The sequence below is a fragment of the Leopardus geoffroyi genome, chromosome B1, assembly GCF_018350155.1.
Source record: "Leopardus geoffroyi isolate Oge1 chromosome B1, O.geoffroyi_Oge1_pat1.0, whole genome shotgun sequence".
Classification (NCBI taxonomy): domain Eukaryota; kingdom Metazoa; phylum Chordata; class Mammalia; order Carnivora; family Felidae; genus Leopardus; species Leopardus geoffroyi.
The window spans coordinates 140,702,313-140,719,550 of NC_059327.1; positions in this window are offsets into that span (position 1 = coordinate 140,702,313).

The window sequence follows — 17,238 nt, forward strand, 5'->3', positions numbered from 1 at the left end:
TATCAACTTTGGATATGGGAAGACAAAGAGATTAGACCCATCCCAAAGGGTTCATTCCCTAACATCCTCTTACAGCGCTTTGTGTCTGTTTCAGCAAAGGGTGTCATTATCCAGTGTTAGAATCCAGAAACCTGACAATTCTGTTTGACATCTCTCTCCCACATATCTCATTACTGTCTAGAGCATATCCATATTTTCACAAAATTCTACCAATCTTAGATCATAAACATTTCTTAAATCCGTTCACAGTTTTCCATCACTGCTTCTACCCCTAGTTCAAACTACCGCTGTTTCTCGTCAGATGTATTTAATAGCATCTCAACTCTGGACTTCTCCTGGTTCTTCTGCATTTTAGAACCAGAGCTATTTGCATGTTAGAATGCAAATTTAATCATGTCTCCTGTTTTCTTTTGAGCTATTCTTTGGGTAAATACCAAAACCTTCAACAGGACCTTCATGGTGCAATGTGGCCTGGTCCTACCTCATCTCCCACCAAACCCCACCCCCACCCCCACTCTCTGTGTTCTAGACACAGGAACTTACGTTAATTTCCGGAACATGGCATTTGTCTATAATGACCCTATATCTAGCACAGCACATGGCATAGGGTAGAAGGCAATAAATACCTTGATAAATGCACAGGATGAATTAATGAATGCATGAATGAATGAAGTATAATGTTGCAGGATAATGTCATACTGAGCAGACACATATCACTAGAACTTTTGCTCTGTCACGCATAATACATATTTTAAGTTGTTTTCTTCACAAATAAGCCACTGTCAACACCATATGTAAAGAACACAGGTTACAACTCAAAGCAATCATTTTTTTTCTTTGATTTTCACGACAAGAAACACCCATCTGCACAAAGACTGTGGATACAAAGGCTACTTTATTTATCATATGCATTAATTAAAATATCATTCATTCATAGTTTTAACCCACAGAAAATATCTTTTATGAAGATGTTAAATAATAAATTCATACACATAGAAAAAATCACATTTTGACTGAGAAAGGCACAGATGCTTTTCAGAGTAAAAATAACTTCAACAGCAATTTCTTTGAAAGAATATAATTTTGAAATAAATGTGTGGTTCAGGCTGTTTTCTGAATGGGATTTCTGAATTGATTCTGAACGGGGAGTTGTAATCTAATCGGGTCAATCTAACCTATGATCCAGGGGATAGAAACTAAATTGTGTGGAGGAGGGAAAATTAGGAAAAGATTAATATTTACTATGAAGTACACAACGTAATAAGGATTTAATAGATGTCTCTCTCTTAATCCTTATAACAACTTGGAGTGTTATCTGCCATTATCTGCAGTTTAGTGCTAGGAAACACAGCCTGGGAGATTACGCAGATATTAAGGAGCAGATGTAGTACTTGTCTGACTCCAAAGGCATCTCTTGATTTCCTGTGATTAATTGCAGAGCTCCCCTTCTATTATTCCTCCTCAGTGACCACCACGGATCCTTCTTACCTTCTTGGATTATTTTCCTGCATAAATTTCCAAGTTACTGAACTCCTGTGACTCCAACACTTACTGTTGTCACTCCAAGTTACTCCTAACTCTAGATACGAAATTTGCTTTAGTGCCATCTTGATGGCTTCATTACCTTCATTTCTACTGTGGACTCACTGAAGATTAATCATTGGCTTAAAACTCTTTTTCCCTTATGAAGTTTACTGTCATTTATCTGGATAGAAAATGTTGAAATTTGAGGATCCTGGTTTCACCGTATTTGATTTGTTGCAAAAATACTCCTGTACATCTTCAGTGACCGTTAAATTATATGTTTAACATAACCTCTCTCTAAAGACTGCATGTTAAAGGCTCATTTCTGGGCTACTCACCAAGTTTCCTGCATGCTAATTTGACTTCTCACAATGTATTATGAATTCGAAAGGAAATCATTTCAAAACCAAAAGGTTATAATAACAAATATTTGGACAAAGAATAAAACGTTCTGATGTCTTCTATACAGTGTAGATCATTAGACTCACAGATTTTGGTTTAATGTTGTAAAATCAAAGTCAATCGTAGAGATGATTGGCTGCGTTTTTAATTTTCATATGAATTGTCTCTAATATCTAATGCAGCCCTGTTTGAATTAACCAATTAAGATGTAGGCTCCAGTTTTATAAGCATTTCACTGCCAGCTGTCTTTCTTTCAGTCTTTTCTGCAAGAGAGACAAAAAAAAAAAAAAAATACTTGTTTTTTCATGAAGGTTTTAGTCCAAAAAATGCCTTTTATGATTTTGAAAAAAATGGCACATGTCATCATTAAAAACAAAAAAACCTCCCAAATCATCAACTTTTATTGATCATTAATCCTGTGTCAGTTAATAGAAAGGTGATAAAATAGATTTTATTTAATCATGGAATCATACTATATTAGTATAAAGTATTGTCAAAAGCAAATTCAAACTTAGATAAAAAGAGACTTATCAGAAGAAAGACCATTACAATAGGGAGAAACTTGCAATCTCAGAAATCTTCAAGCGTCTCAAAATCAGACAGAAAAAAAGTATTTTCACATGCAGGGCAAGGAGAGGTGTTACGTGTTGAATTGTGTCTCCCAGAAAGATATGCTGAAGTCCTGAACCCCAATACCTCTGAATGGGACCTGATTTGGAAATAGTCACTGCACATGGTTAAGATGAGATCATATGGGAGTAGGGTGGACCCTTAATCCAATATCACTATACAATCTGTGTGAAGATATGAGGAGAGAATATCAAGGAGCTGGATACTGGAATGATGTAACTATAAACCAAGGAACATCAATGATTAACAGCCACCAACCACCACAAGCTAGGAAGAGGCAAGAAAGGATTTTCCCCAGCATCTTAGAGGGAACATGGCAGACATCTTGAAGACCTGTCCAACTTCTAGCCCCCAACAACTGTAAGAGAATTAAGTTCTGTTGTTTTAAGCCACCCAGTTTATGCTAATTTGTTACAGCAGACCTAGGAAATTAATACAAGGGGAAAGTAAATATTAGCAGAAACTTTCAAGAGGAAGGTGGGCAAGCAAGGAGAAATGACCAAGAGGGTCCAATGGGAAAGGTGCCTTGCTGTGGTCAGCTAGATTCTCAGAATAAACTGATACAGGGGGTTAGTCCTGCTTTTTAGTGCTTGCTCAGGCTGGGACATAATTAGAACTCACAGGAAGGAAAGACGCCTCACTAAAAGTTTAATCAAGGCAAAGCCGATGTAAGAAAATGGCAATTGTGGGGGCGCCTAGGTGGCTCAGTTGGTTAAATGTCAGACTTCCACTCAGGTCATGATCTCACGGTTCATGGGTTCAAGCCCTGTGTTGGGCTCTCTGCTGTCAACACAGGGCCCACTTCAGATCCTCCGTCCCCCTCTGTCTCTGCCCCTCTGCTGCGTGTGCTCCCTCTGTCTCTGTGTCTCTCAAAAATAAATAAGTAAATTTAAAAAAAAGGGTGATTGTGATAATTGATCAGTATGAAATTAATTTTATTTGAATTTTAATGGAAAAATTATTAAGTGAAACTGAAGAGATTAAGGAGATTCAGATGTTTGTCCACAATAAAACACTGCAATTTCCAAATATTTCTTTAACATAAAAACTTTAATTTAAGAGGTCAGAGTTCATGGGTGTTTTTTTTGTTGTTGTTGTTATTTGTTTGATTGAGTTTTAAATAGTTATCTTTTGACGTGATGCTAGGAGAGATGGAATTTAGCACACCTATAAGTGCTTTTCACCCACCCCCTAGAATTTCATCCTGTTTGTTAGGTGTCTTATTAGTTTTATAGTGCCACACTTTATAACTCGTACATAATTCCCACAATTTCCCATCTGTCCATTGATCACAGAATTGCAGATCGCCAACTTTGTATCCTCACATGGCAGAAAAGGAAGGAGCAAGAGAGCTCTCTGGTGTCCCTTTTATAAGGCATTAATCTCATTCAAGAAGGCTCCACCCCTATGACCTAAGCACCTCCCAAGGGCCCTGCCTCCTGATACTATCACATTGGGTACTAAGATTTCAACATATGAATTTGTGGGGGACACAAACATTCAGACCATAGCAATATATGTAGAGAGAGGGCGAGAGTTTTGATGATTACTTTTGTAATGTATGCCTAACACTTATTGACCATTTCCTATCTGCAGACACATTTCTAAGTCCTTTATGCTAATTATCTCATTTGATATAAGTGCTTCATTTGCTTTGCATATGCTATTCTACTTCTTTTTTTGAACACTTCTTTTTGGTTATTAGTTGAGTTTGAAGGAATGGGACGAGTTATTTTACTGACAATTATAAAGTACTTACAGCCATGAGAGAATTGTGTAGTAAGATGAAATTTTGTCAAAATTTCTAAGGGTGCCTGGTGGCTCAGTTGGTTGAGTGTTGGACTTTGGCTCAGGTCATGAGCTTGGGGTTCACGGGTTTGAGTGTCGCATTGGGCTTTGTGCTGACAGCATAGAACCTGATAAAGTTTGGAATTACTACCTTAAACTGTAATGAAAATTAGTAAGAAAAAAAGAGAGGTAAATTAATGATTCCATTTCTTTCTTCCAAGATGACTCTTGAGTCTCTCTTTAAGCTTTAACTCTCATTAATCTTAACTGATCACTAGGTTACTTGACCAGCTTAGAACAATGTTCAGTTTCAACATAAAGAAGAGATGTGACATGTCTCCTTTAATTCTGAAAACAAAAGTGGGAAATGACTAAAAATAATAAAAGGAATTCTAATTTTTAAAAAATTAGCACTTTTTTTTCTTCAGTATGTTGAAAAAAATACACTCAGATAAACTCTCAGGTTTTCTATGTTCTCTAGCATTTATGCCGTAATTGCTAGTAACAATAATAATACATAAAAACAGTATATGTAAAGAACTTTTGAAATGAAAATCATATTATATGATTCAGTTTCTATTAACAAAATTAGGAATTGTTAAATACAATATATATGTTATCAATTGAAACAAAGGATATTTCGTAAAGAAATAACTTATTTCTTAGTTGAAAGTACCCTAGAATAACAATAAACAGAGATTTTATATTAAAACGAGTGAACCTTCGATTTTATTAGATTATTATTAGATAGGTGAAGAAAAGTTGCCCAGGTTCAAATTTTAGGCATTACCAATCCACACAATGCAATAAAGAGACAAAATTGCAACTGAGGCAAATGAGAAAAAAAAATTAGCAGTCTGCTGAGTCCTCTGTTTATTAGTATGGCTAATATAAGTCAGAATTAATTGCAGTTCTAAAAGGCACTCTGCAAAGTATTTGATTGGTTATCTGAAAAAAAATTCTTTAAATATCTAGTTATTTTGGAAAAGCATCTAAACTATATTTCTAGTAGATAAGACACACCTTATAATGGTTGTTTTCCTACTGGACTTGCTTTTAAAAAGTATATTGAGCCATTTCACTGTTAAAACTATATGTATGTATATATTTTCTTCCTGTGTGAATTCTTCTCAAGGGAAAGCCTTTACCTTAAAGCATTCTGATATATTTCCAAGGCTCTGGTTCTCAGTCAGAAACAAAGATGAGGTCAGTAAGGGAACCTCAACCCATTCAGCATTCGGGTCTTTGTCAGCTATCACCAACAGCAGGGTTTATGACAAATGAGGAGCCAGGCTTCCAGCTGAATTTCAGTGTAGTTATTTTTGTTTTAATGTATGTGTGAATCAATTAATCCTGTCATAGAAGGGCATCGTAAACTGTGTGCCAGAGTTAATGAGTCAGCCATTATCACATCATTACACCAGCTGGCATAATGTAGCATGTGTTGTTTGTCATAATATACACTGCCATGCTTAACAACCATTAATTGTTTACACGAGCAGTCATATTTTTCTTCAAAGAACCTTCAGCGACTGGTTAATATTTTGAAGGCTTTTTAAGTGAATAACTATTACAAGGCAAAGATATCCTCACCAAGCTAGCCCACAGTGTAAGAAACTGAAGCAAGGGAAGACATTCGGAAGGCAGGGAAAGTCTTGAGGACCTTTCAAATAAAATCTCAATCCTAAGACTGACTTGCACAACTGATTCAACTACCACTAGACATGACCACCTCAATGAGAAGAAAGACACTGTCCTAAGAATAAGTTGGCGAGACGGAATTCCTTATTTTTATGTGTTGAGAGGATCAATGAGGCCTGTACCCAGGATTTATATCTCACCACCAAGACTTTCTGCAAGAAGATACAATTGCGGTTTTATACTTTTTTTAATCATTAGGAAAACTTGGCTAGTATGGTTTTCTTGGTTGATGAAAAGCAGTATGTGGCCATCACAGTCCAAAGTTATAGTTTACCAGCTTTCTGTGGATTTGTTTTTGGTGACTTCTGCACATTTTCATTGGCCATATGGCTTTCTCTAGCCAGACACAGATACCACGAATAAAGGTAAAGTTTCCAAAAGAGTTTGAAGCAGAAATCACAGTACAGTTTATCCACTTTAACTAAAAACTTATTTTCTCAGTGGAGATTTGATCATAAGTTAACAATGTCTAAGTAAGCCAAAGAGTTTTAACAAAAACACAAATTTAATAAAACTATGAGTGATTTTACAAGCAAGTAAGAAAGTAAACTGCATATAAGGGGTTAGACTGGATGCAAATAATGGAGAAATTATCCAATAATGTAATTGAAAGCACTTTGCAAAAATTTGCAAGGTATATACACTACAAGCTAGAAATTACTGCTAGAATTATATTCCAGGTTTTTTGTTTGTTTGTTTTTAGTGGTTGGTATATAACAGTAAAATTGACCACAGAGACTTTCTCTATGTTTGGGAAGAATTATTCCTATCTTTTGAAAATTTCACTTTTCAGGTGCTTAGCTTTAGAAATATACATTCTTTAATATATCATATTTTTATTTTCTAAGTACAAACATAATTTTGCATTTTGGAGCTTTTATCCAGTCCTTTATAACTGCTATTGTATGTAACCTCCACCTACCTATATTCTTCTGTGACACAGCAGAAGTACTTAAAATGAACAAAGAAAAACCAAAATACAATTATCTATGATTTTATTTGGTTGGAACAGTTTTTCTCAAACTTGAAGGTACAGAGGAATTACCTACAGTGATTATGGAATATGTAGCTTCCCAAAGATTCTGAGTCAGTTGGTATCAATTGTGCATAAACTGGGACCAATAATCTATATTTTAATAGTTCTCTACATGATTATGATACAAGCATAGAAATATGATTTCTATGGTATAAAGGAATAATAATAATATAATAATAAATGTAGAAATATGGTAAAATAAAGGACAAATTATAACTTTGAACCAATTGACAAAGTATAACTTCCAAAATATTTTACAGTGCATACAAAAAGAGAACATAATATTCTGAGGTATTAAAAATATTTCAAAATACTCTTGTTTTTAAAATCTGTTTTAATATTGGAGTTTTTATGCACCAGTGTAAGAAAAATGTAAAAGGTAAAAAGTATGCATAATTCCTTTCCATAATTTGATAATCTATAATTTGATAAAATTCGAATTTTCATGGAGCCAAATTCTCTCTGCAACATCAATACCTTCAGAAAGTGAGATGGTGAATGACATTCAAAATAAGTCTATGCTCTCCAATTTGTTCTCCAAAAACTCCCAGTGATCTACTTGGTATTAGAGCACTCTCCCAGTGATCTACTTGGTATGAGACATCTTCCAGGATCCACAGAAGATATTGACAATATACAGACTGAACCAAGTGAAATTGCCAGCAGTTGTCAAACACTTTTTTTTTTATCAAAAAAAAAAAAAGTGATTTAATTTAATTTAACCTAATATCAGTAGTGGAAAATACCTAAACCTACATATTGAGTCCTGAACTAGAATTGCTGACACTGGAGGCCACACTAACATTTCAAATAGGATGGGCTGTGAAAAAAGGATTAATGAAGGCCAATTAGTCCTTCCACTACTCAAGATATGTCTCATATCATGGGTGAAATAGAAATGGAAATGTGAGTATTCCTCAGAAATGAAGCAAAAAAGCCGTAAGACATTCTTGTGTTGGGGCCTTTCCATATCCTGGTCCTCTACCTGTAATATTCTTCCAAGTGATTGGTTTCAGGTTTCAGATTAAACGTCAGCTCTTCAGAGACCCTTCTTAGCCACCCAATTTAAGTCCTCCCCAACCCTTGTCTTTTTCACAGCACCTATTTCTTTTCCCTTACACCACACATCATAGTTTATGATTGTATATTTGTGTCTTTGCTCAGATCACATTCTCTCTTCACATGCTATTCTAAGTTCAAGAAGAACAAGAACTCTGTTTGTAGGTGCACACAATAAAAAAAAATTGATGCATGAATTAGCCAGATAAATCTACTTGTTTTCCATTAATATACAAGCATCTAAATCCCTGTTTCTCTTTCCATGTAAACTATTAGGAATAGCCCAACAAATCTAATTTTGCCAAATAAACATGATGGAAAGGTAATCTCATGTTCAAAAGTAACTTCAAATTATTAAATTGCATGTAACTAATGAAGAATGTGAAAAGGGAAATCACTTTTAAAACAATACAGTATCATACACTGTATAAGTATTATTCTGGTTGGCAAGATATTTTGTCATGTTCCACAAGTGAAATACTGAACCATCAAAACTCAGAGAACTATTTTAACTTTGAGGAGGTTTAGAGCAGTTATGGAGAAAAGAAGCTATCATATTTAACCAAGTAGAAAGGTAAATTTATTGCTTGAGATGGAAAAAAAGTAAAATTTATTGCTTATATAATTATCAGTTGGCTAATGGGTACTGACTGCCTAAGCACTTCCTATGGGATGCTTCTCTAGGACCATCGTGTAATATGGTCTCACACACAATGCTGGAGCATATGTCAGTCATGAGATTGTTTGTCATATAGCTGCCCTGCTAAAAGTTAGACAACTATGATGTACAGATAAAAATAAAAACACATAAAAGAATGAGAAAAGGTAAGATAGAGGAAGGAAGGATAGAAGGAAGGAAGGCTCTAGAAATATATTAATGAAGTCAGAAAAATATAATTTCAAGTAGGTGATGTCATTTATAATTTGTTGAGAATTACTGAACTAAGAATTCAATATTCAATGAATTCAACGAAAAGGAATAATGATTTCAATGAATCTGATACTTTGTATTTCAGTTTAGCCACATGGATTTTCAAAATACCATTCTAGTAATTCTTGCTGACCAATTTTATTCATGGTATATTTAATTACTGTAGTTCTTCCAACATTATTCATAATCATTCCTGCTAATGTTTATGAAAATATTTTTATTGGAATTATCAGAAAAGTATTACTCTTTCAGGGGATGGTGAAGAGTTGACCTGAGCCAGATGAAAATCAATTTCATGGACATGACAATTTTCAAAAGTCTCAACTTCGAAGTGATGAAAGTGGCTTACAGGGTCCTGACCAACAATCTTATTGCTTCTCTCTTTATGAATATCATGTGTTAACACACTCAATTATTTTAATTGGGTAAATGCCTAATTTTGTTAACAGTTTATCCATTGACCCAAATAGTAAAGATGTGGAAAATAAGGTAAGAAGATAAGAGAAACCTAAGGCAAAAAGAACCCTGGAATCTAATGTGTCTGGTAATCACCCATCTGACTGTGGTTAGGTCACCGTAATCAAGCACATGGCGTTTTGCCTTATTCTTTGTAAACTTTGAAATAATAACACGCTGAATTCCTACCAGACTCTGATAAAATTACTCTTTTTTAATTTTAAACTATGAATAATTCAATGCCTAGGAAATAAAGTAAACCCTGCCTTTTTTTGGTAAAAGTGTAGAAACATTTTATCACTCATTCCAGATCATAAAAATCACAGGCCACAACTTCGCCTGTGATTTCAAATTGCCTCAAAATTGCCATAGAACTCTTTCAACATCTGATGAATGGAGTGTTTCTAATTTCTAATTATCAGAGCTGCACAATATATCTTTCAGGTAAATAATTTTGTGTTCAGATCCATTTCCAGTTAAAGTTCCTGGCTCAAGCCTACTAATTGCCAAGTTGTGACTTTGATTACATGGATACTATGTCTCAGTAAGTGGCAAATTGAAGTCATCATCAACACTGAAGTCAGCTCCAACAAGCATTCTCTTGCCTCAGATCTGTACACTCTCAGTTCCCCCTGCCCGGAGTGCTCTTCCTCTGATAGCCAGAGCTCCTTCCTCACTTCTTCAGGTCTCTCTGCTCAGTTGATGCCTTTCCTGACCACAATAATTAAAATTGCAAATGACCCCTGCCCCATTCCCTGCATAGTTTTTCCCCATGGCAACTCTTATCCGCTGACCTTATATAATATACCTTGTTTATTATTGGTCTCCTCTACTGGAATGCTAGCTTCCTGTAAGCAGAGATGTTTGTTCTGTTTGGTTCACTGCTGCTTTCCTAGTATCCAGTAGATGTACGATGAAGATTTGTCAAGTGTAGAAATGAATGAATGAATGAATGAATGAATGGATAAAGAATAAATGAGTGAATGCAAACAGCCAGCAAACAAAATTATATCCTTTGATGATAAAATATAAATATCTATGAAAGATGTATATCATAAATGATTTTGTGTTATGTTAGGGGGCAAAAAAGCAACAAGATGAAAATATTTGGGGAAGACTGGTCAACATAAGTTTTTATAGAAGGAAAAAATCTGAAAGTTCTGGATGACTGCAGGCAAATTTAAATGCAAACAAAAACCAGAAGGTAATTTACATTTCTTATTCACTATTCAAAATTAATCAGATCTGTGTTAGAGACTATTCTTTTAAGTATGAAAAAGATCTAAATACTAAATACCAATAACCCACTTAATTAAGAAGTGTTATTAAACTTTAGCATTCATGAATTAAAATTAGTGTTATTAAAATTTACTAAACTTTTAGTATTCTGCTAAGAAGTCTGGCTGCCACACAATATTTGGCAATATCACAAAGTTCCTTCTCCAACACAGATAGTTGGGGTCCCCACAATTTCCATGGAGAATTCTTCAACTTTGGTTTGTTTTTTTTTTTTTTGAGAGAGAGCATGTGTGCACGCATGAGAGAGAGAGAGAGAGAGAGAGAGAGAGTGAGCAAGGGAGGGGCAGAGAAAGAGGGAGTGAGAGAATCCCAAGCAGGCTCTGTGCTGTCAGTACAAAGCCCAGTGCAGGGCTCCATCCCACGAACTGTGAAATGATGACCTGAGCCCAAATTAAGAGTCGGACACCCAACCAACTGAACCACCCAGGCACTCCTCTTTGACTTTGTTTTTAATGCACGATAGTATTATTCTTGCTGTTCAACTATAATTTCTATTATTTTTAGCTTAATATTATCAACTTAGTATAATGGGCACAATTGCTAATGCATATTTTTAATAGAGAGTATTTTTTGTCCTTTTAGGTTCTTTTTTTCTTGTAATGGTCCCTTAAAAGATATGTTTTAAAAATATGCACCAGTATTCATCAAAAAACACCCTTAAGAAAATGAAAAGGCAACCCACAGAGAGAAAGAGAGAAAGGAAGAGAGAGAGAGAGAGAAGCTATTAACATATATATCTAAGGACCCCATATCCAGAATATATTAAAATTCCTAGAAAATAAATAAGAAAAATAGGGAACTCGGGGTGCCTGGGTGGCTCTGTCGGTTGAGCATCCGACTTTGGCTCAGGTCATGGTCTCACGGTTCATGAGTTTGAGCCCCACATTGGGCTCTGTGCTGACAGCTCAGAGCCTGGACCTGCTTCAGTTCCTGTGTTTCCCTCTCTCTCAAAAATAAATAAAGATTTAAAAAAGAAGAAGAAGAAGAAGAAGAAGAAGAAGAAGAAAGAAAAATAGGCAACTCAATAGAAAAATGGTCAAAACACTTGTACAGACATCATAAAAGGGATATCCCCAAACCCTGCACCTCCCCTGCTCACACTCTCTCTCTCAAAATAAGTAAATAAACAAACAAACAAAAAAAAGAAAACAAACAAACAAACATACAAAACCAATCTATGCTGTTGGAAGTCAGGATACTACTTAACTTGGGGTGGCAGAATTTAAGTGATCAAAGAGGACAAAAGAGGGAGACCCTGGATGTGGATAATTTTCTGTTTCTTTGTTTCTGGTGTCTTATTAGTGTTTAATTTGTGATAATTCATCAGGCTCTATACTTATATGCACCTACCTGCATTAAATTGTGCCTCAATAAAGTCCTAAAATCTCAACAGGCGGAGCAGATACATACACTCTCCCTCAATATGTGTGTTCGGTGACACTTCATGGTTAACACGGAATGTCTTCTTCGCTCACTGGAAAATGCAGTAGGGAGGTCTTTCACTCTGCCTACGTGGTAAAAGCGTTGCAAGACTGCAAGACTGCAGTCAAGCAGTCATTTGTCAAGACTGCAAATAAGGGAACTCCAGGGCCCACTTCACAGCTGAGCAACCAGTGTATTAACACCATTGGCACAGGCTTCGGTGCTTAGAAGGGTCCTGTGCTTGGGTTAGTGTTCTGCTATCACCATCTTGAAATTCTTAATAATGTTTTAACAAGGAGCTTGCACCTTGGTTTTGCACTGGGCCCTGTAACTTATGCGACTGCCCTGGGTAACTCACCTCTTTTAAGTATCTGAGGTGGTCTCCATATTTAGTAATTAAGAAGAAATAAGCTTACATTTTGATAGGAGAAAGTTTGGAAATAAGAAAGACCTAGGGGCTAATGGGTGGCTCAGTTGGTTAAGTGTCTGACTCCGGCTCCTGGTCCGTGAGTTTGAGCCCTGCCTTGGGCTCTGTGCTGACAGCTCACGGCCTGGAGCCTGCTTCGGATTCTGTGTCTCCGTCTGTCTCTTCCTCTCCCCTGCTCTCTCTCTCTCTCTCTCTCTCAAAAGTAAATAAATGTTAAAAAAATTTAAAAAATTAAGAAGAAAGACCTAGCCAATCAGTAAAATAGTGCCTTACAGCTGGACATTCAAATAGATGCAAAAGAAGAATTAATAAAAGAAACATATTACTAGGATAAGTAATGCCAACTTTGAGATGGAAGAGAATAATTATTAGGTAGTTAATGTGGACAGATAGGCAATCAAGTCAAACAGTATGGCATATCCATCCTACCCAATTCTTTGATATGTACAATTTTATTATATGTTTCAGTAACTTCCCATCAATTTATCTTAGCACCTCAAAAAAAATTTTACAAAAAATGTTCCCTTAGGAATATAGACAATAAAGGTTAAGGGTGTGAATTAGTTCAAAGGCAAGAGATTCATCTATTCATCTGTCCATCCTTCTAATCATCTGTTCATTCTTTCACCTGCCTTATCCCACTGGCAACAAAAAAGGTATAAACATAAATCAGACCTGGAGTCCATCTGAAAGGACATACAGCGTATTTATACGCCAATGATAGACGTGCTAGAAAATATGTTCTAAGAGATGTATTAATTGTTCGGGAAATTTGGAGGGAAAACAAACACTTCAGGCTAGGAATAATCAGAGATGCTTTTATTGAAAGCAGTCCTTATATTGGGATTTGAAAGCCAGATAGAATTTGAATGTGCACCGAGTGCACATATTTGGAAATATGCTTCTCTTGTTTTTCTTTTGTTCTTTCTTCAATACATAACTTGACTATCATCTGTTTTAGAAAATAATGCCTCTCTCTTTTCTACCTACTATCATAGATAGACTGAACATCAAATTTAAGTATAAAATGGGACAATTTTAAGGACAAAAAAATTGAAAACCTGTAAGTGCACATTAGGGATCTAATAATGGAATACACATAATAGGAATTTAGAAAAAGTAAAAATTCACTAAACGTTAGTTACTTAACCAAGACCTTCCTCCAAATTCTTTGGTTTCTCAGAGTGTTTCAGAGCACAGACTAGAATTTCAGCTCTGCCTGGGTTTGAATTCCAGTTCCAACTCTTACTAGCTGCACAACCTGGGTATGTTTCTTAACCTCCTATTTCTTCTTAAGTTTGAGGGAAAGGATTATATTTGATTCATCGTTATGCTTCACTATCTTCTCCAGTCCCACCATCCTTGCCCCTTATAGACTACCTGGAACAAAATAGCTAGAGTGATCCTATTAAAATGGTCTTTATTGGCTGTCATTATGAATCACACCATCCCAAAACTTAATGACTTAAAATAATGATTGTAATGTTTTAATGTTTAATGACATAAACAATGATTTATTATTTCTCATGATTCTGAGGGTTGGCTGGACTGTTCCTCTGATGGTTTCATCTGGGCTTACTCATGCAGCTGCATTCAGATGGATGCTATATTAGGCTGGAAGATCCAAGATAGCCTCATTCACAGGTTTGGCAGTTGGTGTGGCTGTTGGCCGGAGAAAGCAGTCCTCTATATAGACTTCACCCTCCAGTAGCCTAAACCAGCTAGACCACACTTTTTGGTGAAAGAAGAGGCAAAATAACGCAGCCATGCTTTTCAATCTACCTCAGTCCACCCTCTGATTACAAAAATCTCCATTCCTAGTGGTGCCTGGATGACTCAGTCAGTTAGGCTGACTCTTGATCTTGGTTCATGTCACGCTGGATTAGGATTCTGTCTCTGTCTCTCTCTCTCCCTTCCTTCTCAAAATATATAAATAAACTTTTAAAAAAGCTTTAAAAAAAACAAATATCTCCATTCCTCACACATGTCAAATATTGCTCACACCTCTCTTCTACCTCATCTCAATACAGCTTCAGCCTCAAACTCCTGTCTCACAATCTGCATCTGGTCCAAATATAGACACAGCTCCTTAGCTGCAAAACTTTTCACCCACAAACCTGTTTGCTAAAAAAACAAGTTATTCAGACCATTAGGATATGTGTTCCCCATACACCCAACATAGGATGATGAGCTGGAGACAAAAGAACTGCATTAGATGCTCCTCTTCATTGAGGAGTATAACAGCATACAACAGTCCTCATTTATAGTAATCCTGAAATGTGGCTGAGCACACGCTTCTAGTTCCCAAAGGGAACCGATAGGTCCAAGATGGCCTCTGTGATGCCTTGGTTCTCTTTCATGTGGCTTCTCATCCTCCAAAGCTCTAGACTGGTTTCACCACATGGTGATCCCAAGGTAGCACCCAAAAGTGAGCAAGACTAAAAGATACCTCTTGAACTTACCCTTTGAAATAAAATAATATCATTTGTTAAATCCCATTGGTCAAGCAAATCATATAGCCAGCCCAGATGTGAATGGTGAGGAAAGAGACATGTGTTGAGTTGATTATTAGCAATTTTCTCTCAGATCCAAACTTGCCTTTCTATATTCCACTTCATGATGATGGAGCTGGGATAGAGCAGATGAGGATGCTAGATTTTGTCAATAGGGGAGAGAGATTGCTAGAGGGAGGCTGGAAAGCCAGAGGACGAAGGGCCTAGCTTCTCCCTGTTTGGTTCATTTCCGTTTTATATAAGTATCACCCTGCCCCACTTCTGCATCCCTAGGGGCAGCTCCTTCCTATGCAGGAACCCAATCTAGCTAGCAGTTTTTGCGACACTTAAGAGTATCAGGCTTATCAGTATCCCTCAGCAAAAGTCTGCCAGCATTTTCTCCTCCGAGGTCTGAATTTTTTCAACTCCATGGTATACCTCCTCTAACTTTGGAGTAAGTTGAAATATTCCAACTTCTTCCCTTTTCCCCAGCCCTAAAGGATGCAGCAGCTGCTTTCTCCCTCAGTGATAACTTAAAATTCTCTTTTTCACCCTTTCAGTGATGTAGTTGACACTTTTATATCTATTTATAAACGTCAATTTATATACGATCCCACCTGTTGCTGGGAGGAGCTAGGACATATTGTGGCCAGGTTTATCAATCTATCACAAACGGTGAGACAAATCATGACATTCCCTTACTCAACTCTCCAAAACCTTTCCATTTCATCCCAGTAGCTTTCCATCTCATGCAGAGCAAAAGCTCAAGTTCTCTCAATGGCCACAATGACTTCCTTGCTATTCTTTGAATATGTCAGCTTTATTTCTGCTCAGATTATGCTTTCTCTTCCATCTCACTGGAAGATTCTTCCCCCAGATGTCTGTGGAGAATACTTCTTATCTCCTCAGATCTTTGATCAAATGTCACTGTCTCATTATGGCCTTCTTTGAACGTCTCATTTAAAATTGAACCAATCTCCCCTACCCAAAATCTGGTGCTTCCTATCCTCTTCTTTTCTTTTTTACATACCATTTATAACCATTTAGTTACTTTACAATTTATTTGTTGCCTATCTCTACTTCTCCCAACCCTAAAATCTAAGTTCCACAAAAGGAATATTTTTAACTGTTATGTTCTGTGCTATTGTACCCATAGTCCATAAAAGTGTTTGGCATATAATAGATTCTCAATAAATTCATAAATGGGTGTTCATTAGGTTTTCTGAAGCAAATTATTTTGTAATACATCACATCATAAACATTGGCATACAAATGAGTTTGTAAGATCTTTACTTTTTTTAGTTTATTTATTTGTTCATTCATTAATTTATTATTTATTTTGGGAGGGGAGAGACAGAGAGAGCAGAAGAGGGACAGAGAAGGAGAGAGAGAGAATCCCAAGCAGGCTCCCCGCTGACAGCAGGGCTCGAACTCACCAACTGTGAGATCATGACAAGAGCCAAAATCAATAGTCAGATGCTTAACCGACTGAGCCACCCAGGTGCCCCAGGATCTTTTTTACTTAAAACAAGTTAAAGAAGCAAAATGGAGAAAAATTTAAAACATTAAGAATCTGAAGTTATAGAGAAAAGCGGTACATAAGGGAGCACAAGAAGAGCTTGGGAATTGGGGTAACAAATATACAAAACTGATTGGCAATTATCTTATTTACAAACCTAGAATGGAGGGAAGATTGGAAGCACTTTAGTGTAGATTAAATTAAATTTGGAGGAAAGTATCCCAGCTCTTTTTTTTTTTTTCCAACTCTGCTGCTTGCTATAAATATAATTCTGGGGAAATCATTTAACCTCGCTTGCCCTCAGGTTCTGCATTTCTGAATTAAGGAAAATAATTTCCTCTTGCTTCCCTCAGAGGGTTGATGTGAAAATGAAATGAGATCATGTATGTAAATGTACAAGTGTAAAAATGTAGACTGATGATAATGATGATGACGGTGTGACCTCTAATAGATGGAACCGAGAAAGCCAGAAAGGCAAGAGAAGCCACAGGAGTCCCTGGCACGCCCTCTGCCAAGACAAGTTGAGGCAGAGCCATCTTCAGGGTTACTGGC